The sequence below is a fragment of the Peromyscus californicus genome, unplaced genomic scaffold (genome assembly GCF_007827085.1).
Source record: "Peromyscus californicus insignis strain IS unplaced genomic scaffold, ASM782708v3 Scaffold_8__1_contigs__length_139910024, whole genome shotgun sequence".
In the NCBI taxonomy this organism is placed as follows: domain Eukaryota; kingdom Metazoa; phylum Chordata; class Mammalia; order Rodentia; family Cricetidae; genus Peromyscus; species Peromyscus californicus.
The window spans coordinates 120648062-120672556 of record NW_026294606.1 but is presented as its reverse complement, the minus strand read 5'-3'; the positions used below and the strand labels follow the sequence as shown (position 1 = coordinate 120672556).

General features: G+C 43.4%; 1 protein-coding gene across 9 annotated transcripts in view; it reads left to right on the top strand.

Annotated features, from left to right (window-relative positions):
• Chd9 (chromodomain helicase DNA binding protein 9) overlaps nucleotides 1-24495 on the top strand; it is a 236684-nt gene that overhangs the window by 65682 nt on the left and 146507 nt on the right. For 5 of the 9 annotated variants that reach the window (XM_052729722.1, XM_052729727.1, XM_052729724.1 and 2 more), the window contains exon 3: nucleotides 14512-14644. The exons of 2 other annotated variants lie outside the window; for them this stretch is intronic. The gene's annotated coding sequence lies outside the window, so the exon portion shown is untranslated. Of the gene's footprint in view, nucleotides 1-8760; nucleotides 8834-14511; nucleotides 14645-18348; nucleotides 18459-24495 lie in introns of those variants that run through there. 2 more of the 9 variants (XM_052729720.1, XM_052729721.1) reach the window with 2 other exon arrangements.

The following is a 24495-nucleotide window of genomic DNA, read 5'->3' as shown; positions in this document are numbered from 1 at the left end:
ACCTGTGTTCACTTCCTGGCACTCACATGGCAGCTCACAACTGTGTGTAACTCCAAGATCTGACACTTTCATATAGATGTACATGCAGGCAAAACACCAATGCACATAAAATAAAAATAAATATATTATATTAAAAAAAGAAAAATACATTATTATAGTTTCCACCAGACTTTGTTTGTTTTAGACAGTATCTCATTATGTAGCTCTAGCTGGCCTGCTCAGAACTTATTATGTAAGCCAAGCTGGCCTCAAACTCACAGAGGTCCTGCTGCCTCAGTTTCCCAAGTGCTGGGGTTAAAAGTGTGTGCCACCACACCCAGCTCCATCAGTTTTAAGGCTGAGTGGTAGGGGTCACATATGCTTTTAGAGTACAACAACCACAGTACCTGTAAGTGATGACTATTATCAAAATTAATTATCAGGAGTTAATGAGCTGATATTTGCCTGCTCGTAAAATAATTTGCCATGCGGTCAGAGGATGGTGTCTGTCATGTTCGTTGTTATATTCCTGGCAATGAATATTCCCGTGTCTGACTTACCAACAGGTGTGTTGGATGCATTCATTTTTCAAATTTCAGCCAGATTTTAATGCATCTGAATTCCTCCCAAGCTAGACACAGACCCAACTTTCCTCAATGGGACATATCATACAGGAGTGTGTATATGGCCCCAGTAGAAGATGTAAATGCATAGACAGGGAATCGGATACTCAGGGATAGCATCCAAACTTCTTTTTCCTGGAGATCTTCTAAGGCTAGCACAAGCAGCTGTATATAAAAGCTCACAGCGTGAGATTTGACCTGTCAAGCAGGACGAGGCTTTGAAGTCTCTTCCTGGATAGGAGAAGGGGATAAACTAGATAAAGCCTGAGCTTTCTAAGATCTGCCCCAATCAAATGGGCCTAGGAGTAAGAACCCGAAAAGCATCTTCCTGGCTGGAGGAGCCCGCTGGCTGCTGTCATTCTCTGCCAACACTAGATTGGAAAACAGTGCTAACCTAGCTTGCTTGGAAATGCTGGGTAGTGTGCTTCATCTACAGCTAAAAGTTTGTCTGCCCTCTGCTAGCTTCAAAGAGAGTCTGGAAAAGAAACATAAAGAGCTTTGTGGGAATAGCCTTCACTTCTGTCTAAGAAAAGCCTCATGTTCTTCCCTGAGTCAAGGCAATTTCACAATTCCCAGGGAGCTAATGGAAAATGAACATCTACTCACTGATGAATCAACCAGATCCCTTTTCCGGTTCTTTATCTGGAGTAGAGTATCTGAGTTGCTCAAGCTACCTTTAGTGTAACAGCGAGATAGACACAATGTTATTTCCTACAATATAATGGAGTAATATATTCAAGTTAGGAACTTATATACAATGTATAAAATATTTAAGAAGCATACTTTTAGCATTAATAAGTACATATTATTGATCGGTAAAAGAACAATTTTTTTTTAAATTTATTTTATGTGTATGGGTGCTTTTGATACCTGTGGAGGTCAGAAGAGAGTGTCAGATCCCCTGGAACTGGAGTTGTGAATGGTTGTGAGCCACTTTGTGAGTACTGAGAATCGAACCTTGGTCCTTGTTGGAAGAGCCACAAGTGCTCTCAACTGTGGAGCCATCTCTCCAGCCCATTGTTAGTTTTTTTGAGACAGGATTTCTGTCTGTAATCTAGTCTAGCCCCAAACTAACTGCAGTCTTCCTGCCCCAGCCTCCTGAGGGCTGGGGTTACAGGCTGCCATCAGTGAGCATCATATTTCCAAAGCTCATCCTTGGACCATCTATCAGTACTTAATTCTTTTATAGCTGGGTAATAGATTCTACATACGCACCACTGTTTGTCTGTTCACCAGGTAATGGACAGTTGGATTAGCTCTACTTTGAGATTATGAGAATAAGTCTTCTGTGAACATTTGTGAACAGGTTTTTGTGAGGATAATTTTAATTCCTTCTGTGTTGCCGTGTCACGTGGTAACTGTGTTTGACATTGGAAAGACATGTTTTGTTGAATAGCTGTATCGTTTTACATTTCCAGCAGCAATGTGAGGCCTCCTAGTTTCTCCAGCTTTTCTTGCTCTTTTCCCTTTATGATTATATCCATTCTAATGGATGGAAAGTGGTTTGGATTTGCATTTTTCTAACAGCTAATGTGTTGAGCATATTTCCATGTGCATATTGGCTATTTGTATGTACTTTTGGAGAAATGTGTATCTAGTTGCTTTGGCCACTTTCAAATTGAGTTTCTTACTTGTTTGTTTTGAGACTGTCTCATGTATTCAGGGTGGCCTCAAACTCATTATGTTTACAGAAAGACCTGGAGATCCTTCCTGACTTTTTTTGGTCTTGATAATTCGGTCACCATTTTTCCATGGAATCACTAGCTAAATTCCATTCCACTACTGGGGTTTTAGGAAGAACTTCCAAAATGCATCCATATTTGCTAATAATAAAACATACCTGGGCTGGGGATATAGCTAAGTGGGACAGTACTTGCCTAGCATGTGCATGGGCTTGGCCTCAGTTCTCATAGGTACAGAAAAACAAAAACCAAATCCTTTTCTCTAACAATGACCATCTCATAGTCCTAACATGGTTTCCTTTCCCTCTTTTTAAAATTACAGTGTCAAATTTTATTTTAGGTTCATAGTGGGGATGTTTGTTGCAGGGTCTCTCTATTTAGTCCTGGCTGTCCTGGGACTTGCTATATAGATGAGGCTGGCGTCACCTCATCCTCCTGCCTCTGGTCTCCCCAGTATTGGAATTTCAGGTGTGCACTCTCAGAAGTTTATTGTTGGTTTGTAAGAGCCCTTTCTTTATCCTGGATCCTATACTATATAGTAAGTATATGGTTTTCTCTTATCCGTACTTCTTCTCCTTCCTTCTCTTCCTCTCCCAGTCTCTACCTCTTTCTCTACCTCCAGAGGCTTACTCTGTAGCTCAGGCTAGCCTGGAACTCCTTATCTATGTAGTCTAGGATGGCCTTGAATTTGCAGCAGTCTTTCTGTCTTAGGCTCCTTTGTACTGGAATTGCTTTCGTGAGCCACCAAGCTTGTTCTTTTTGGTTTGTTTGTTTTCCAAGACAGGGTCTCTCTGTGTAACAGCCCTGGCTGTTCTGGAGCTAGTTCTGTAGACCAGGCTGGCCTCAAACTCACAGAGATTGGCCAGCCTCTGCCTCCTAAATGCTGGGATTAAAGGTATGTGCCATCACTGCCTGATTCTTTACATTTATTATTATTATTTCTTTTTTTAATTTTATGTGTATAGGTGTACCTGATACCCAAAGAAAAGATAATCAGATCCCCTGGAACTAGAGTTGCAGACAGCTGTCAACTGCTGTGTGGGTGCTGTGGAAGAGCAGTCAGTGCTCTCAACCACTGAGCTACCTCTCCAGCTTGCCCTCACCTTGCTCTCTTGAGACAGATCTCATGTTGTCCAGGCTGGCCCCTTGGGCTTTGTACTTGCTAGGCAAGAACTCTACCAACGGGACTATATCTCCAGCCCTCCTTTCACTGTTTTTTCTTTTTCAGGAAATGTTTTAGAAATTATCTTCATTTATTGGGATGGGGAGGTCAGAGGTCAGAGGTCAGAGGGTAACCCAAGGCAGTTAGTGCTGTCTTTCTATCATGAGTTCCAGGATCAGACTCAGGTTGTCAAGCTTGCCCAAAGTGCCTTACCTGCTGAGCCATCTCTTGGGTCCTCCTTTTACTTTCTTATTGGTTTCTTTGAAAACACGAAAGTTTTCCTGTTTTGATGAGGTTCAGTTTATCTGCTCTTGAGTGTGGGGCTCAATTTTCCAAGTACAACAAAGTTGGATTCTCTTTTGTCAGTTTGTTTTGGATGACGTGTGTGAGAAGCCATCGCCTAATCCAAGGTCGCACAGACCTTTCTCCTCACTCTTGTGCGCTTCTTCCTAGCTAAAATCGTATCGCTTCTGTGTAGTGTGATCCCTTTGGTTTCTTTGTGTAGTTTGAGGTGGGGTCAAGTTTATTCTCTAGAATGAGTGGGCCCAAGTATCTCTTTGTTTAAAGGACTGTGCTTTCCAGTTGAAATGCCTCCCCCTTCTGTGAACCATACATGGAAGAGTTTATTTCTGGACTTCTTATTCTGTTATTGATCTCTGTGTTTTGTCCTTCCCTCACTACCACACTGTGCTCTTAATTACTATGGCTTTAAAGGAAGTTTTGTAATTGGGGATATGGATTCTCCAACTGTCTTCCTTTACAAGGCTCTTTTGACTACTCCATTGTATATGGATTCAGCTTACCTGTCTTGAGACATAATTGCTTCTAGTCCATTTTTCCTGCATGGTATCCCAGCAAACTGTAATAGGTAAAACCATTAGAGTCAGACATGGAACTTTTACCAGCAGCTCTGATTTCAGGGATATTATATTAAGATAAACCAGGTGCATTCTAGCCAAGATGAAGTCACGTATAGAACATTGTGAGGGATGGGTACAGTGGCTCAAACCTGCAATCCTAGTATTTAGGAAACAGAAGCAAGAGGGCCAGGAATTCAGTCATTCTCAGTTACATAGTGAATTTAAAGCCAAAAAAAAAAGAAAGAAAGAAAAAAGAAAAAAAAATTGTGGGGATCCAGCTGTCTTGCTTCTGTAAGCAAGTCTCCCAATCAATTTTACTCTACAATGCAAGATCTGTGTGCCTCTTATTCTTCTATACATGGCAGAATGGGGCCCGTCTTGGTACTCTGGTGTTGGGGCATTGGGAATATATGGACATCACTATTCAGGGTTTACAAAAATAAGTTCTAATCCTGAGTTGTGTAGTTTCATGCTTGAGTGTATCCGTTTACTCCCAAACAGGGACTGAAAGGAGGTACTAATAAAATCAGTTATTTATTTGTTTGTTTTGTCACTTACACCTGTGGTGTCAAGTACAAGAAACCAGTACTCAGGTATGGAGGTGCGTCTGGAGAATTACCATTTTTCAAATGTGCAGAAATAGTTTGCCAATTTGCTTTGTGGGATATTCTTTTGGTGACCTAAATTGAAATGTCTTTGCAGGGAATTCTCCCTTCTAAGGTGTCAAGTTACTTACTCACCCCTTCAAAATAAAAGTTTTTATAAACATGGAATTGGAAACTCAAGCTGAACACAGTGTAATGGTTAAGAATTATAGGCATTGGGGTTGGGGATTTAGCTCAATGGTAGAGCTCTTGTCTAGCAAGCTCAAGGCCCTGGGTTCAGTCCTCAGCTCCAGAAAAAAAAGAATTATAGGCGTTGAGACCAGATAGTTCTGCATTTAAATATTTCTGCCAGTCAATGACTGTGTAACTAGGGCAAAATTCTGAATCTTTTTTGTGTATCAAATGGGGGGAAAAATCCTTTCCTCATTGAGCAGCTGTAAAGATTGTCTAAAAAAAAGTCAAGGTAGAATGAAATAACAACTGTCAGCAGCACAGTGCCTGCGAATGGCTACATTTCAGTAATTGTCATCTGCTGTCGGATGTTTCATTCAGGGAGGGGAAATAGCTGTGTCACTCCGCCGGCTTTCTAGTGATCTGGATCATTGTGGCCTTGCTTCAAGATACACTGTGTAGAAATGGAGCTGTTCTTTCATTGGTGTGGGAAGGGGGTCCCTGCCCAGGTCCATTGTGGCCACCACTTGGCTTTGGACATCCCATGGCCTGATAAGAACAGTCAGCCACTGTTAGTAGGTTTGGTTTTTTCTTTTGTTTGTTTGTTTTTCTGAGACAGGGTTTCTCTGTGTAGCCCTTGCTGTCCTGGAACTCTGTCTGTTGACCAGGCTGGCATCAAACTCATAGAGATCCACCTGCTTCTGCCTCCCGAGTGCTGAGATTAAAGGTGTATGCCACCACCAGCAGCCAGTAATTGTTACTAGGCTTTGATGCTGTTCATGATATGGCTCCTTGCTGACTTCAATTACAGAGTGTTAACATGGACCACGTTGCTTCAGAATCATCCCCTGCTATAACTTTTTGGGAGTCCATGTATCAAGAAATATCACTGAGAATACCACCAGGATTTAATAGATAGATGGCCTCACTTGTGATCTCAGCAATTGGGAGATAAAGGTGGGGAAGACCACAAATTCGAGGCTAACCTAGGCTACATAGTAAAACCCTGTCTCAACAAAACACAACAACAGCAACACAGTGAAAACCAGTAACTGTATAGCCAAAATTAGCAGCGTGAGAAGACGTTGGAAAGGTTGTGGGGAAGATGAGCCATACCAAAAATAAACAAATTCCAGAAATCTTGATAGTTTAGGGCCAGCGAGATGGTTCATTTAGGTAAACATGGTATCTGGAAGGTCCGATGGGATGGTTTTGATCCCCGAACCCATATGGTAGGAGAGAACTGGCCCTCTTGAGCTGTCCTGTTAACTGATACACACGTGCTGTGGCAAGCCCATGCACTCATATAATAAAAAGTATAATGAATTTTGAAAATTTTTATGATTTGAACTCTAATTTTGAGTATTATAAAAACACCAAAAAAGTAAAAAAATCAATTAAAAAAGAAGCAAGTTATTTGGTTGAAGCATTGAGAAGTGTCAACTAGCAGTGATCGAGACATAAAAAAATAGGTTAAAATAAGCAGTATTGTGGAGGCTTTTATTATAGGGATAAATTCTACACATATTTGAGGGCACTCACAGATTGTAATGGAGTACAGCAATGTTGATAACTGTTGATGCTCTGTAATCACTAACTATACATAATTTCCAGAAAGCTGTGTTCAAGAGACCATGAGTTTTCCATCGGAGATGGGGAGGAAAGTTCTTTGAAGTAGCCAAAAATTTTCATCTATATGGAATAATTTCTGCAATGCCAGACAAATGGTACTGGCCTTATATTCGACCCAAATTATGTTTGCAAAATAGAATACTGTACAAATAAGCAGTGTAGGGAGTTCAAAGTTCTGAGAGCCTGACTGCCCATGGTATTTTTTTTGTTGTTTTGTTTTGTTTTTCGAGTCAGGGTTTCTCTGTGTAGCTTTGCGCCTTACCTGGAACTCACTGAGATCGCCTGCCTCTGCCTCCCGAGTGCTAGGATTAAAGGCGTGGGTCACCACCGCCAGGCTCCATAGTATTTTCATTCAGTATCATTCTTGTTGTTATAAAGTATCCTTTAAGGGAAGCACAGCTGAAATTGTAACGTTTCTTTCTGGCACCTTTTCCTCCCAGCTGTCAGTATCTCAGTTGGGAGGATCTACTCTGGAGATGATGAGTATTCCCTCATCTAAAGAATGAGATTACTTAGGCAGAAGATGTAGCACCCTGTAGAGTGCTGATTAGCATGTGGAAAGCCCTTAAAAACTTGGCTTCAGGGATGACTCAGCTGGCAAGAGTGCTTGCTGCCAAGTCTGATGACCCTAGTTTGGCCACCAGAATCCACGTGGTGGAAGGACAGAACTAACTCCTGCCAAGTTGTCCTCTGACCATCAGATGCCCCCTCTTCCATAAATAAATGTATAAAAATTTTTAATTAAAAATTCACCATGTATACCGCAGCACAAACCAGGAACAAACCAGGCACAAACCAGGAACACTTTCCTGTGGAGTCTCATGTTCAGGAGATTTTGGATGCCTGTTAAGTCCCACCCACACTGTATTTGACAACAGTAAGCAGTTCTGAACAAACATAGATAGGTTTGCCGAAGTTCAAACATTCAGTTATTTTGTCTGTCTTAAACCTAAATATGGGCTGAAAAAAAATTTAATTAGGTTATAAGGTCAGCTCTGGGTCTGAAGGTAGAGACTGATAGAATTTTAGAGCTGGAGGGCTTTTAGAAGACATGTCTAGCCTCTTCGTTTTACAGAAGAGAAAACCAAGGCCCTGAGACATATTGAGACAATGTAGGTCACTCAGTTAATTAGTGACAGAAGGAACTCCCGTGTCCCAGCGCCTTCGGAAGACACTGGTTTTCAAGTGCATGCTCAATTCCTCAACCAGTGCGGCACGCCTATCATTTATTGATGCAACCCCTCTTTCGTTTTCCTTCCCCTTTCTGCAACGTGAGTCCCGAACCCGGGGCAGCCCTCTCACTGGAGGCCCGCTGTCGCGTGGATCGGGACTCGGTCCCCGTGCCCTTTTCGCGGCAGGTGCTCCACACCTGGCTTTAATCGCTGCATCATCGGTGGCGGCCTTCACAGGGTTCCCGATTTTATAGCACACGCGTGTCCCGCCCCGGGGGGGGGGGCTTGGCGCGCACCGAGGACGTGGTGGGTCGGAGCCCATGCGGCTCACCAGGGCTTCCCGAGCCGGTGTGAGTGACCTCGGCGCCGACCCCGCGGGCCGCCAGCAGCCGGGGCGTGCCCGCGGGGCCTGACGTGGCGGGGCCTGACGTGGCGGCGGGGGAGAGCCGGGCTCTGCACTGCCCCACGCTCCGGCCAGAGGGCGCCCGGCCGCAGCCCTTTCCCCGCCCCGAGGCCGCCCGGGGCTGCGTGGAGGAACCGCGCGGGGGCCGCCCTGGTGCCGAGCAGCCACCCCGCCTCCCGCCGCCCTCAGTCCGAGGTCGGGCCAGGCGGAGGGGAGCGGAGCTGCGTGGGTATCCCTCCCTTCTGGGTAGCCCTAGCTGGCCCGAGCGACGACCCGAGCTGCGCCGGTCACGGCCGCCCCTGCGCGCCCGGGCCAATCAGCGGCGCGGGCACAGATATGCAAATGAGGCGCCGGTTGCTGCGGGAGTGCCGCTCGCAGGGGCTGGTGGGGTCGCGCTGGGGGAGTGAACCGGGCCAATCAGGCGGGTGCGTGGCGCGCGGGGGGGGGGGGGGGGGGAGGGGGGGGCCGGGGGGGCGGCGCCCCTGCTCGCCTCCCTCCTTCGCTCCCGGCCGGGCGCTGACAGGGGGGCCTGGCCGCGCAGCCGGTAAGTGCCGCCGCTCGCCGCTGCCGCCCTCCGCCTCCGGCGTGGGGAGGACACCCGGGGCGCCCCGGGACAGGGAACGCCGCTCAACTGGTGGAGACCGGCTGGGGGAGGGTCTGTTACCCCGGTGGTCGCCGGAGGCCGCCCCCCCGCCCGCCCGGCCGCGGTGTCAGTCTAGCGGGGCGAGGCGGGGGGCGGCGGGGAGCCTTAGCCGCGGCGGTGAGTACGTGCGCCCGCCGCCCTCCCGCCCGGAGCCCGGGCTTCCCACGCTGAGGGGCGGCCGGCCGGCCGGGGCTGGGCGCCGGGGAGGGGGCGCTGCCTGCACGTGCGGCGGGGCGCACCGGGGCCCGCCCGCCTGTCATGGCTGCGGCGCTGCCCTCGCCCCTGATCGGGGACCCGGGGTCGGGACCCGGCGCCGCGCCTGTTGCGTGGGCCGGAGGTGAACCCCGGTTGGGCCGGGCGCTGGGCGGGCGCTGCTCATGGCCTTCCCCGGGACCGGTCCCCGCCTAGGCTCGGGCTTCCCTCGTCCCGCAGCCTTGTCCCGTCCCCCCCCCCCCCCCCCCCACTGGCTGTCTCGCCTCAGTGACTGGTGACAGGGCTTCGCGCGCGAACAGTGGGGTGCCCCGGAGCACTGCGCGGCCCCCTGCGCTCCCCCTGCGCCCCCCCGAGCTGTGCCTCTGGGTTCCCGACACCGCCTTCCCCACGCCCAGGGGCCACATCTAGGGCCTCTCCGCGGCTGCAGTGGGTCCCCGCCAGCCAGCCGGTGCTGCTGCTTTCTTGATGTCTGTCAGGGTGTGGGACGGGTTGGGTGGTTCCAAGGCTCTCCTCATGGACATCCATCCCGAAGCCAAGCACAGACCCGGAAAGCCTGTGTGCCTTCCTGGCCTGTCACAGCTGCCAGCTCAAAGAGTGATTTGCTTGTTCCTTTTTTGGTTTTGTTTTGCCTGTTAAAAGGGGAAAAGCAAAAACTTTTCAGGACAAAGTAGCCACGAATTAAAGTTGTGACACAGTCGAGGCATTAGCAGTGCTGTACTGTTACATTCCCGGGAGCTTGGTCCTGACACTGTGACTTTTATCCATTTATTTGAACTTGCCCTAAGCAATAAAGTTTATTAATGAAAACCACCATCACACAAGGTTGGAGAGATGGCTCAGTGGTTAAGAGTGTGTACTGTTCGGTCAGTACCAGAGTTCAGATCCCAGCACCTACATCAAGCAGCTCACAGACATATGTAACTCAAGTTCCAAGCTGACTCTTGTGGGCACCTGCACACGCACGTTCGTGCACACACACATAAATAAAAAATTTTAAATCTTAAGAATTACTATCGAAATTTATTTTTCCAGTTTTGTTGCGGCTTTCTCTGACTTTGAGTTCTCTAGTTCTTCGATTTAAGATTTGAACAGAAAATAGGGCTTATTTTATGTAATGTTACTCTACCTAACCTGTATAATTATAGTCATTTTGAAAAAACCACTAGGTCTACAAACACATGCATACACAGAATACAAACTTAGGATTTCACATTTCGGGGGTGGGGAAGATGTTTTTAGCATAAAGAATGATCATAGAGTTTCTCTTGAACTTACAAAACTTGAATTTAGATGACCCTTTTTTGCTAACAGCAGGCAGCACAGAGCCTTATGCTGGATGTTGGATAAATGTTACATGAAATTCATCTGTTGCTCTGAGCAAGTTAACCTGTGTTATATGTTCAGGAAGACTTCTGTTTCTAATGTGCCTTTAACAATTCCCACTAGGTAGTTACAGTGTACAGGACTTTTCTTTTTCTCATTGGCTTTAATAATTCACTGGTTTGAGAGTGGTGGCATACGACTGTAATCCTAGTACTGGTAAGCAGAGGCAGGAGGATCCCTGCAAATGAAGTAGGTTCCAACCTAACTAGGGCTACATATTAAGATCCTGTCTCAAAAACAAACAAACTTGGTGGTACACGCCTTTAATCCCAGCACTTGGGAGGCAGAGGCAGGCAGATCTCTGAGTTCAAGGCTAGCCTGGTCTACAGAGTGAATTCCAGGACTGCCAGGGCTGTACAGAGAAACCTTGTCTCCAAAAACGAAAACAAACAAGACAAAAAGTCACATTAAATACAACGAAGTATTCATATAAAGTACAACGAGCATGTGTCAGTCCTTACAGTTTCTGAACTACAGACTACATAATAGGGACATGAAATGCACTGGGGAACAAACAACTCAAAGTTGGTTAAGAGTAACTGTATCATTCTTGACTCATAAATATCCAGGGAAGTGGATATTGTAGTAAAAAGAAAACAAACCCCACTTACACACACTAGCTTGTGATTGATTGATGATAGAAATACCACTAGAAAATAACAGGGTGCTGGTGGTGTAACATTAAAACCCCCTTCTTGGAGTACTTGGTAGAGAGAATGAGTCAAGACTGTGTATGTTTCCCCCCCCCCTCCCCCCCCGTTTTTTGAGACAGGGTTTCTCTGTGTAGCTTTGCGCCTTTCCTGGGACTCGCTTGGTAGCCCAGGCTGGCCTCGAACTCACAGAGATCCACCTGGCTCTGCCTCCCGAGTGCTGGGATTAAAGGCGTGCGCCACCACCGCCCGGCCCAAGACTGTGTCTTAACGACAAAGATTTATTTATGTATATAGGTACTTTGGTCTGTGTGTACATCTGCACACCAGAAGGGAGCATTGGAATTCATGAAACTACAGTTATAGACAGTTGTAAGCTGCCATGTGGGTGCTAAGAATTGAACTCAGGACCTCACAGAACAGCCAGTGTTCTTAACTACTGAGCCATATCTCCAGCCCCAGCCTTATATTTCTGTTTGATCTAGTTTCTTGGATGCCAGAAGTGGTGGTGCACACCTTTAATCCCAGCACTTGGAAAGCAGAGGCAGGTAGATCTGAGTTCAGGCTAGCTTGGTCTACATAGGAGTTCCAGTCAGTGGGGGCTGCATGATGAGACCTTGTATCAAAAACAAAGAAAAAGCCATTTTCTCCAGCTTTAGATTTTTAGGATTCCAAGTATCTCATGAGATCCGTCATCTGAAACACACACACACACACACACACACACACACCCCACACACACATTTTATGTTAAGAGCTCCTCCCTCTGCCTCCCAAGTGCTGGGATTAAAGGCATGTGAAATCATGCCCATTGTGTGTACGTTTAATTTGTAAGTTTTGTTTCATGTGTACAAGTGTTTTGCCTACATGTATATAGATGTGTACCATATGCCTGATTGGTGCCTGTGGAGATCAGAAGGCATTGGATCCCTTAGAACTGGGGTTATGGATGATCGTGAACCACTATGTGGGTCTGGGAACTGAATCCAGCTTCTCTGTAGGGGAAGCAAGTGATCTAACTGCAGAGACATTTCTCCAACCCTTTTAGAAGATTTTTTAAAAATTTTATGTAATGAGGATTTTGCCTGCATGTATGCATGTATGTTGGTGCACTGTATGGACATGGTACCAGAGGAGGCCAGAAGAGGGAGTCACATCCCCTGGAACTGGGAGCTACCCTGTGGGTGCTGGGAACTGAATTCAGGGCCTCTGGAAGAGCAGCAAATGCTGTTAACTGCTGAGCCATCTCCCCAGCCCGAAGACATTTTTTTAAAAAGAAAAACAAGTGGATGAAATAACTGATCTAGTGGGGGAATTGTATAAGGTAATGGTATAGTAAGTCAAGGATATAGGTGAGAATATAGACGATTGATGCAGTTGCTCGGAGTGAAAGTTTGTTGATAAGTGTTTGAAAAGGTTTAAAAGCCAAAAATTGGAGAAGGGATATATCAACATTTCACAGAAAGATTTTACTTTTAACCTTTTAAAGCTCTGTAATTGTAGTCTCAACATGGGACATAGATTTCTTATATGAGTAGCGTTTTTACATTTACTTTGCCATTGAGAGTTGCCCATTAACCAGACTTATAAATGTTCTTGAGAACTTGGTACCTCTGTTTACTTCTGTTTTGAGGCTTTGTGCTATAGCTTTCCACCTCTTGGAACTTGACTGCTCTTGAATCCTCAGGTTTGGATCTATAAGTGAAATCATCTCTTGTTATTGTGACCATTGAGATTTCTCCTTCCCATTACACATTTGTCTCACTCATTTGACGTAGTGCCCATGACCTCTTGACTTTGCATTACCTTTGAGTTTTCAGGAACATTTCTGTTCCTCCCTTTTAGAAACAAGTGGAAAGCGGACCAAATGGCACTGGGAGAAAGGGAGAAGGGGCAGTCACTTTTAGCTGTAATTCATTCTTTCGATGCCAGTGGATCTGTGTCCATTCACTCTAAGTAGATTTATTGTGCTCCCTTAATTTACTTTATTAGATATAGCACATTAAGTGATAATATGCAAAATGATTCTTGCCTTAATGAAATTTACAGTCCAATAGTGAACATAGAACAAGTAATAATTTTAAAATGACAATTTTTGATGAATCCAATGAAGAAAAAGTACATTGTTGTGAGACACAGATGTAAGGGATTTTAGAGTCTGTGTTTAAGTCTGGCATTTAAGTTAAGACATTAAAGAATAAGGAGTAACCAGGCAGTGCCAGCCTGGTCTATAGAACAAGTTCCAGGACAGCCAAGGCTACACAGAGAAACCCAGTCTTGAAAAAAAAAAAAAAAAAAAAAAAACACCCTCCCTGACACACAGAAAAATCAGATGGATAAAAGAAGGGAATTTTCTGTGAGAAAGAAAAATATATTTGAAGACTATGAGGAAATTACATTTATTTTTTAAAAGAAAATAGTGTTTTGGCGCCAGGTGTGGAAGCATATCCCTGTAATCCCAGAACTTCAGAGGTGGGGCCAGGAAGATGAAGAATTCAAGGCCAGTCTTGACTCCATAGTAAGTTTGAGACCAGCCTGGGCTACATACATGAGACCTTGTCTCAGAAAGCCACTTTGAAGATGGATTGGAGCTTTGCTAGAGTGACAGCAGTGACACTATAGAACTCCAGTTGTCTAGGTAAGGCAACTGTAACTGTCTAGGTAAGGCATCTGTAGTCTAGGTAAGACTACTGTAGTTGTCTAGGTAGGGCTACTGTAGTTGTTTTGGTAATCAACTGTAGTTGTCTAGGTAGGGCAACTGTAGTCTAGGTAGGGCTACTGTAGTTGTCTAGGTAGGGCAACTGTAGTCTAGGTAGGGCTACTGTAGTCTAGGTAAGGCAACTGTAGTTGTCTAGGTAGGGCTACTGTAGTTGTCTAGGTAGGGCTACTGTAGTTGTCTAGGTAGGGCTACTGTAGTTGTCTAGGTAGGGCAACTGTAGTCTAGGAAAGGCAACTGTAGTTGTCTAGGTAGGGCTACTATAGTTGTCTAGGTCGGGCAACTGAAGTTGTCTAGGTCAGGCAACTGAAGTTGTGTAGGTCGGGCAACTGAAGTTGTCTAGGTCGGGCAACTGAAGTTGTCTAGGTAAGGCTACTGTAGTTGTCTAGGGAGCTGGTACTAGCAACTGTAAAGATAAAACTGTAAAGGAAAGTAAAAGGTTATATGTTACACACCTTCTGAATGTTTTATAGATATCCTTTACTGATATATACATTTGAGAGAACCTGAACAGCTGATGTACGGTAGAATGGGGTGGAAGCAGTTGGCAGCTTCTTGATGGAGTGAATGTTAGGAAAGGTGTCAACAATTCTTTCATTGATGATTTCTGGCTTAAGGAACAAGATGGATGGTGTGTGATTTGCTGAAATGAAGAGGATGAGTGGAAGAAAGGGTCTGGCCAGAAATCAAGTTTTGAACATCATCCCCAGACCAGTGCTTCCGAAGGCTGAGTCTGCCTTTATGTGGATGGTAGGTGCCTCGGGACAGGTTTAATGTATGTGAGACTGTAGTAAGATATGTTCATAATGTATTTTTCTCTGTTGCTTGTTTTTAAATTTTTTTTTGTTTGAAGAGTCTTACCTGACTGGTCTGAAACTCCTGGTGTAGACCGGACTGCCCAGACTCACCTTGAACTCACTGCAGTCTTGCTGTTTTAGGTTCTTGAATGTGGAAGCTACAGGCTTGCACTACCACACCTGGCTTTTTCAGAGAGTATATGTTCATAAAAAGAAGCAGCAAGTTTCAGATTTATATTTAGAACTGATAACTAGGGGCTGGGGACATGCCTTAGCAGTTGAGAGCACTTAGTACTCTATCAGAGTTTGGATCCCAGAACTTATATCAGCAGCTCACAAATGCCTGCAGCTCCAGTGCCAAAGGAGCCTATGCCCACTTCTGAGCTCCATGGGCACCTGTGTTTACACATATGCAGAGACATACACACACAGTTAAATAAAACTTAAAAGCTTTAAAAAAAAATCATAACTAAGGGGATCTCTTAACAGTAATATACTTCAATTTTTGAAATTCTTTTTTTTTTCCCTTTTGGTTTTTCTTTTCTTTTAAAAAAATTTTTGTTTTATGTATATGGGTGTTTTGCCTGTGTGTATGTCTGTGTGAGGGTGTCAGGTCCCCTGGAACTGGAGTTACAGACAGTTGTGAGCTGCCATGTGGGTGCTGGGAATTGAACCCAGGTCCTCTGGAAGAGTAGTTAGTGTTCTTAACCGCTGGACCATCTTTCCAGCCCTCTTTGGTTTTTTCAGACAGGGTTTCTCTGTGTAGCCCTGACTGTCCTGGAACTCACTCTGAAGACCGGCCTGGCTTAGAATACAGAGATCCACCTGCTTCTTCCTCTCAAATGCTGGGATTAAAGGTGTGTGCTACTACCGCCTAGCTGAAAATTCTTACAAATTTCAAATTATGTAATTATACTGACGGCTGGAGAGATGGCTGAGTGGTTAATAGCACTAACTGCTTTTTTAGAGGACCCAGGTTCAATTCTCAGCCCCCCACATTGCAGCTCACAACTCTGTAACTCCAGTTTCAGGGGATCCCACACCCTCACATAGACATACATATAGGTCAAACACCAATACACATAAAATTTAAAAAAAGAAATAGAAAAGATTATACTAGGTATGAAGTTTTGAGAACTTAGTGGGTAAAGGCACTCACCACCAACCTGACAGCTGAAGGTCAGTCCCCAGGAGACATATGGTGAAAGAGAGAGCCACTTGCAAGTTGTCCTCTCCTCTCCCTGTGTACCCTCCAACATAAGTAAGTACACTTACAAAGTAGGATGGTGAGCAGTAGAGGGGTACTCTGACTTTGACCTCTAGCCTCCATACACATGCACACACACACACACACACACACACACACACACACACACACGCACACGCACGCACGCACGCACGCGCGCGCGCACACACACACGTACATAAATGATAAATAAAGCTATAGGAATGTTTAAAATAGTCCTTAAAAATTTGTTATTTGTGTGTATGTGTGTGCCATGGTGTGCATTTGGAGATCAGAGCACAACTTTGTGGAGTTAATGCCCTTGTTACACCTTTACATGGATTCTTGCCAACCCAAAGGGACTTAAGACTAGATTTGACATTCCTGTTTATTTTTACAGGATTATACCAATTAAGATACAGAAATATTAAACAAATATACCAATTAAGGTACAGAAATATTAAATCTCTTGAGGTCCAGATATTAGGGAAGACTTTGAGAGATTCCACAACTTAATGAATCCACTACTTATCTAAGTATGTAACAATATACTAACTGGTTTTACTTTGGTGAAAGTATCTTCAAATCCTCAGTATACAGACATTAGGAAGTCCTTTTGTAGACTGAGTGTTTGCTCTTTTTTGTTGAGTGACATCTAATTCTGTTATTTATAAATATTCCCTTATTCTTTACTGTAGTATTTTGTTGTTGTTGTTTTGCTTTTTGAGACTGGGTTTCCCTCCCTATCCCAGATTGACCTAGAACTCACTTTGTAAACTAACTTGACCTCAAACTCATGGCCTTCTTCCTATCTCAGTCACCCACGTACTACAATTACAGGCATGAGCCACTCTGCCTAGCTTAGTTAGGTTTTTAAAAACTATTTTTGTTAAATTATGACAGGTGTGCAGAAAAGCATATAAATCACATGTATACAAGTCTGTGATTTATTACAAAGTAAACACATCTCTGAAACTACCACCCAGGTTAAAAAAAAAAAAAATAGAACATTATCATTAGCAGTCCGGAAACTCCCCTCATAGGCCTTTCTAATTACCACTCCCTTTCTGTCTTTCCAGAGGGGCCCATTATCCCGACTTCTGTAACTATAGAATAGTTTTGCCAGGTTTTGAACTTTATTAAGTGGAATGAGACTATATATTCCTTTGCTTAGTATTTCTGTGAGTCAAGTATGTGCATTTAAGGAACAGTACTCTATTTATTCTCATTGTGTTTATTCTGATAGACACAGTTTTAGTTTTTGACTATAATTTATAATACAGATATGAGCATTCATGATGTCTTGGTCAGTGTACACAAATGGATGTATATTTCTAAGAGTAGAAAATTTGGGTATAGATGTGTACATGTTCAACTGGCAATAATGCCTTCTTGTTTTCTAAATTTGTTCCAATTCACACATATTTTAAGAATGCATAAAAGTACTAGTTATCAACTCAGTTATGTGGTTTTATTAACCTACTAATGTATTTGTTAAGTCTTTATTATCTTCAGAGATAAATATTGATGATAAATAGCTATTTTTAACCTAAGTGAAAGGAAATATAAACTAACAAACATAAAGATTATTTTAGTTTAAAAATGAGGCAAGGTAGATGTTAGCCTGGGCTATGGGAGAGTTTGTCTCAAAAAAACCTTGAAAAACAGTTAAGTAAACAATAACTCAGAATAGCTATTTCTGCTCTCCAACTCCAAAACAAAGGAAAAGAAAAATAATGGAAAGAGGAAAGGGAGAAAAGGAGAGAATCAGTCTCTCCTAGGATAGGAGGATAAAATATATTAAAAAGATAATGTTGGCCAGACTTGGTGGTGTGTATCTTTAGTCCCAGTGTGTGGAAGAAGGTGGGGAAAGGCACATCTCAGTGAGCTGGAGGCTAGCCTGATCTCCTTCGTGAGTTTCAAACCAACCAGAACCACATGGACCATCTCTCTCCCTCCCTCTCCCTCCCTCTCCCTCCCTCTCCCTCTCCCTCCCTCTCCCTCCCTCTCCCTCCCTCTCCCTCCCTCTCCCTCCCTCTCCCTCTCCCTCCCTGCCTCCCTCCCTCCCTCCCTCTCTCTCTCTCTCTCTCTTCTTTCTTTTCTTTTTAACTATTTATGTATGTATGTATATATGTATGTGCATTGGTGTCAGGGTGTCAGATTCCCTGGGACGGGAGTTACAGACAGATCTGAACTGCCATGTAGGTGCTCATAATCGAACCCAAGTCCTCTGGAAGAGCAGCTGGTGCTCTTAACCACTGAGCCATCGTTCCAGCTCCTCTCTCTCTTTTTAAAGATATGTGCTACCATGTGTAGCTTTGCTTGCTTGCTTTATTTATTTATTTTTTATTTATTCATTTATTTATTCATTTATTTATTTATTTATTTATTTATCTATTTATTTATTTATTTTTCTGCCTTTTTTGTGACAGGGTTTCTCTGCGTAACCCTGGCTGTCCTGAAACTTTCTCTGTAGTAGACCAGGCTGTCCTGGAACTCAAGAGATCCACCTGCTTCTGCTTCCAGAGTGCTTGGATTAAAGGTGTGTGTCCAAAATTTTACTTAAGCAAAATCTGTAAAATAAAAACATATGGAAGGTGAACTCGGGTAGGGCTAAAGGGAGGAAAGGGAAGCCTAATTCTGTTTCCTCCTTTCAGTGGCTACAGGTTGCCAGCTTCCTTGGAAAATATCAAGAGTTTACCTAATGCCTTACTGGGATTATTCTACAGTCTTTCTCTATGAAGTCCTTCCCCATTTTACAGATAAGAAACAGCTTCACAATGATTTTCCTAGAATTACATAGCTAATAAATGATGAAGCTAAGATTCTAACCATGCTAGCCAGTTCTCAGAACACATACAGTTAGTATGCAGCAGCAATGTATCACATGTCTGTAATCCCAGCACTTGGGAGATGAAGGCAGGATGATTGTCCCTAGTTGGAACCTGGGCCGTGTACTGAGTTTCTACACAGACTCTGTCATAAAAAGCCAAAACAAAACAAAACTTAAAAGACTGCTGCGGCACAGGGTCTTGTGTAGAACTGTCAGTTGAAAGTGTTCTTTCAATAAGGGATATTTGTGAATTTAAATAGGATCGCTGGGCTATTTCTGTTAAATGTGGTAAAATATCCATAATTGTGTTTGCCATCTGTATTAGGCTTTTCTAGAGTAACAGCATTTAAAGAATGACCATATATATAAAGGGGATTTATTAGAATGACTTAAAGGCTGAGGTCCAGCTAATCCAACAGTGCCTGGCTATGAACGGAAAGTCCAAAAATCCAGTAGTTGCTCAGTCCATGGGGCTGGATGTTTCAGCTAAATTTCTGTGTATGCTGGAATCTTGAAGAAGTAGGCTCTAATGCCAGTGAAGGAATGGACTTGCTAGCAAAGTGAGGGCAAGCAGGCAAAGAGCAAAAGCTTCCTTCTTCCATGTCCTTTCTATAGGCTGCTATCAGAATGTGTGGCCCAGATTAAAATGTATCTTCCTGCTTCAGGATCTGGATTAGAAATGGATCTACCTACTTCAAATTAAGCAAAATTCCCTCACAGTTATGTCCTTCATTTTTGGATTTTAGTTAATTCTGGATGTAATCAAGTTGACAACCAAGAATAGCCATCACCCCACTTTAATAAATTATTTAGATTTTAAATGTATTTTTTAAAACACATTTTGTGTGTGTGTGTGTTTTGCCTGTGTGCACCATGTGTGGAGGTCAGAGAGGGCAGCTGATCTCCTGGAACAACTCTAAGTCAAAGATGGTTGTGAGCTACCATGTGGGTGCTCTGTAACCAAACCCGGGACCTCTGCAAGAGCAACAGGAGCTCTTAGCTGCTGAGCAGCCTCTCAGTCCCAGATCTTCTTGTTCTTCTTTTGAACATCTCTCTTCAGTGTGCTGTGGCAGGTGTGTGTGCAGCCAGAGGACCACTTGCAGCACTTGGGTCTGTCTTCTCCCTTTGGATGCTTGGGAGGACACTCAGGCCCTCAAACATCGCAGTGTGTACCTTTACCACCGTGTTAGCTTGCCTGCTCCCGTATCAGTCAATTTTTGTTTTGTTTTTAAGAAGGGGTCTTAGGGCTAGAGACCTAGTAGCACTGGCTGCTCTTCCAGAGGACGGGATTCATTTCCCAGCACTCACAAAGCAACTCTCAACTGTCTCTAACTCAAGTTCCAGGGGATCTGACACCTTCACACCAATACACACAGAATAAAGTTAAATAAATAAGCCGGGTGGTGGTGGCACACGCCTTTAATCCCAGCACTCCGGAGGCAGAGGCAGGTGGATCTCTGTGAGTTCGAGGCCAGCCTGGGCTACAGAGTGAGTTCCAGGATAGGCTCCAAAACTACACAGAGAAACTCTGTCTCGAAAAACCTAAATAAATAAATAAATAAATAGATAGACAAATAAATAGATAGATAAATAAATAAATAAATAGCTTAGCTTGGCCATGATGATCTGGGTCAGTGGTCTTTCTCTTCCCATCTTTGGGATTAACAACAGTTAAGAGCTATCATGTGGGTGCTGGGAACTGAACCTGGGTCCTCTGTAAGAGCAACCAGTGCTCTAACCACTGAGTCATTTCTCCAGCCTATAAATTAAAAAAAAAAAAAGCCGGGCGGTGGTGGCTCACGCCTTTAATCCCAGCACTTGGGAGGCAGAGCCAGGCGAATCTCTATGAGTTCGAGGCCAGCCTGGTCTACAGACAGAGATCTAGGACAGGCACCAAAACTACACAGAAACCCTGGCTCGAAAAACCAAAAAAAAAAAAAGAAGAAAAGAAAAGACGGGGGAGTCTCATGTAATTGTAGGTGGCCTCACTTGAATTTTTAATCTTTCTCCCTCCACTTCCCAACTGCTAAGATTACCACAGCTGGTTTTGTAGTGCACAGTAACAATTTTTAAATGTACATATCAGTGGGGGCCCTATAAAGCCAGGAGAGTGATGTTTTGTTGTTCAAACAAATGCTTTTCCATCTCAGCTTTTTTTCGAGACAGAGTTTCTCTGTGTAGCCTTTGCAGCCTGTCCTGGAACTCACTCTATAGCCCAGGCTGGCCTCGAACTCACAGAGATCCACCTGGCTCTGCCTCCCAAGTGCTGGGATTAAAGGCATGGGCTACTACCGCCTGACTTCATCTCAGCTTTTGAAATAATTGCTGAAGACAAAGAAATTTTGTTTTTTGCTTTGGCATTATTGAATTTCTGAAAGTATGTACTTACTGTAGGCCAACAATTTAGAGTAGATATTGGGAATTAAAGGCCTGTTTATCCTGTTTAGTAGAACAAACAGGCTAGCACACCAAAAATGATAGTTCAGTATGTGAGATGCAGAACATATAAAGTCAGTACACAACAACTCTGTGCGTGTGTGTGTGTGTGTGTGTGTGTGTGTGTGTGTGTGTGTGTCTGTGTGTGTGTGTGTGTAAAACCTTGCAAAAGTAGTACCTGAATTCAGTCTCAAAGATAGTTGAAACACCAGACTGTGAGTGGTGATCAGACATACATGCCAGCAGAACACCCAAACACCTAAGAATAAATTAAACAAATTAGTTGGACAATAAGTACAGTGCAGTCATGATACTATTTCAGGAACTCACTAGAAAATTTTGATTTATGCATCTAGTTCTACAGGCCACTGAGAGTCTATAATTACTGAGTTACTGTGCTTTAGGACTTTGCATGTGTTCTTTCTAAATTCTGTCACTTGTGACTTAGATGGTGAAGTGAAGAAAAAGACTGAGAAATTTTAAGAACCAGCAGATTCAGGGCTTGGTAGTAAGGATTTAAAGCTGTCCCTCTTTTAACTATGAAGTGATTGACTTGTATTTACCAGACATTTTTTTCTGATTTCTCAGTGAAATCTGTTGTTTTGAGACAGGGTCTCACAATGTAGCTCTGGCTGTCCTGGAACTCACTATATAGACCAGGCTGTCCTGGAACTTAGAGATCTGCCTGCCTCTGCCTTCTGAGTGCTGGGATTAAAAGTGTGGGTCATCACCGCTCCGCAAATCTAATTTTTTTATAAAGAGATTTTATTTTACTTTTTAATTTATGTGTATGTATCTCTATGTGTGCCTGAGAAGGCCAGAAGAGGGTGTCAGGTTCCATTTAGAGGAATTTGGAGCCACCCTGGCATGGTGTTAAGAACCAAACTTGAGTTCTCTGGAAAAGTAGGAAGAACTCTTATCCAGTGAGCCATCACTGTGACCCTGAGTGAATCTTAAATTTGATGTTAATTCATTCGTTTGTTTGCTAGCTATATGTGGTTTTGGAGACATTTTCACTAGTTAGCTCAGACTGGCTGGCTACTTGCTGCCCTCTTCCCCTCCCAAGTGCTAATTTATTATTGCTGTTTGTTTGTTTTTTGTTTTATTTTTGGGGTTTTTTTTTTTTTGTTTGTTTTTTTGTTTTTTTGTTTTTTCAAGACAGGGTTTCTCTGTGTAGCTTTGGAGGCAGTCGTAGATCTCGCTCTGTGGACCAGGCTGGCCTTGAACTCACAGAGCTCTGCCTCGCTCTGCCTCCTGAGTGCTGGGATTAAAGGTGTGCACCACCACCACCCAGCTATTACTGCTATTTGGAATAGAGTATTATTTTAAAGTGTGTTACTTTTGTTTATGTTGCATTTGTTTAACTCTGTGAAGCTGTGTTACTGTGCCTGTCTAAAATACCTGATGGTCTAATAAAGAACTGAATGACCAATAGTGAAGCAGGAGAAAGGATAGGTGGGGCTGGCAGGCAGAGTATATATAGAAGGAGAAATCTGGGAGGAGGAGAAGAAAGGCCTAGAGAACAAGAGGAGGAGGACACTAGGGGCTAGCCACCCAGCCACACAGCCAGCCATAGAGTGATAGTAAAGAAAGGTATACAGAAACAGAGAAAGATAAAAGCCCAGAGACTAAGATAAATGGGATAATTTAAAGAAAAGCTGGCTAGAAACAAACCAAGCTAAGGTCGGGCATTTAAAAGTAATAATAAGCCTTTGTGCTTGATTCATTTGGGAGCTGGGTGGCAGCCCCCCCAAAAGAGCAAAAACAACAACAGTTATTATTTTTCGTTTTTACTTTATTATTTATTTTGTATTTTCATGATATGTGTGTGTGAGTGTGGTTACATTGGTGCCACACTGTACTCGTGAGGAGGTCAGAGGACAGTGTTCAGCGGTCTGTTCTCCCCATCCGTTATGTGGGATCTGGGATTGAACTCCAGTCTACAGGCTTGGTGGCAAGTGCCCTTTGATGAGGGTCTCTTGATGAGCCATCTCTTAGGACTATGTTTGAATTAAAGAGTTGAAATTATAATTAGTAGAGATTATCATCAATATGTCAAAGATACATAGAGCAGTTATGTAGTTCTAGAACATTGTGAATTATGTTTTGAAGAGAAAAAAATCCCACCCATGGCCTAACACTTGTCCTTTATCATGGAGCTAAATTCATGACTCCATCTTTCTCTTTCCTTTAATTTTAATGTAGAGGACGTTTTTTTCCTGCATATACATATATGCATAGGACATCGGATCCCCTGGAATTGGAGTTATAGATGGTTGTGAACCACCATGCAGGTGCTGGAAACAGAACTCGAGTTAAGACCATGTATTGTGCTTCCAGAGGACCCAAGTTCAGTTCCCAGCACTCACACCATGCAGTTTACTACTGCTTCAGGGGATCCAATGTCTGGTTCTGGCTCCTTGTGCACTCAAATGCACATATGGATACACAGACATGTATACATACACACTTGAAATAGTTTTAAAAAGTTCACGTCTTTCATCTGATGTGGGGAGATTTCAGCTATCTTCAATGTCCCCTTCCCTCTGCTCCAGGATCTCTCACTGTGGCTTGTCATCGTCACAAGTCTCTGTCTGTCCACTTTTCCTCATTCATTTTGCTTTGTATTTCTCAGACTGGATGGTTTCAGTGGCCATATTTTCTGTTTTTCTTTGTTTGATTAAACCTCCCTGCAATGAATTTCAAATTTGTTGTTGTTCTTTTCAGTTCCAGAATTCCTGATTGGTCTTTTTAATAAGTTCTCCTTAAGTATTAGTATTTTTATTTGGTTTATGTCATTTTCCTAGTTGCTTTCATCCTTGAGCCATGACTTCCATTAGCTCTCTAACCATATTTAACAAAGTTTATTAATTCTTTTTCTACTAAATTCAGTAACTTTCTTAAGGACAGAGTCTACATGCCCTTTGTTACTTGTTTTTTGTTTGTTTTTTAAATATAAAAATGTGTGTGTGTAAAACAGACATATTCAGCATTTGATACTGCAAATCTGTAAATAAGATTATTTTAAGTTTTGCTCCAGAATTTTCTCTTTCTTCTAGGTGGCCATTGAAGTCTCATGTTTAGCTTGCATTCAGACTCCATTTTCCATTATTTCTCTTTTGGTGCTGGAACTGAGTCCAGGCTTTCTTCCTTCGCCTTAGATACATTCTCACTGCTCTGCCAGTATTGTAATACAGATTTCTTTAATGATAGGGATTTGCTTTTTGTTTCTGTTCTCTTCATTCTCTTAGTGGTTGTAAAACTTTGGCTGTTTCCCAGGTTCCTGCTGAAGTTGGTCTCCTTGATTCTC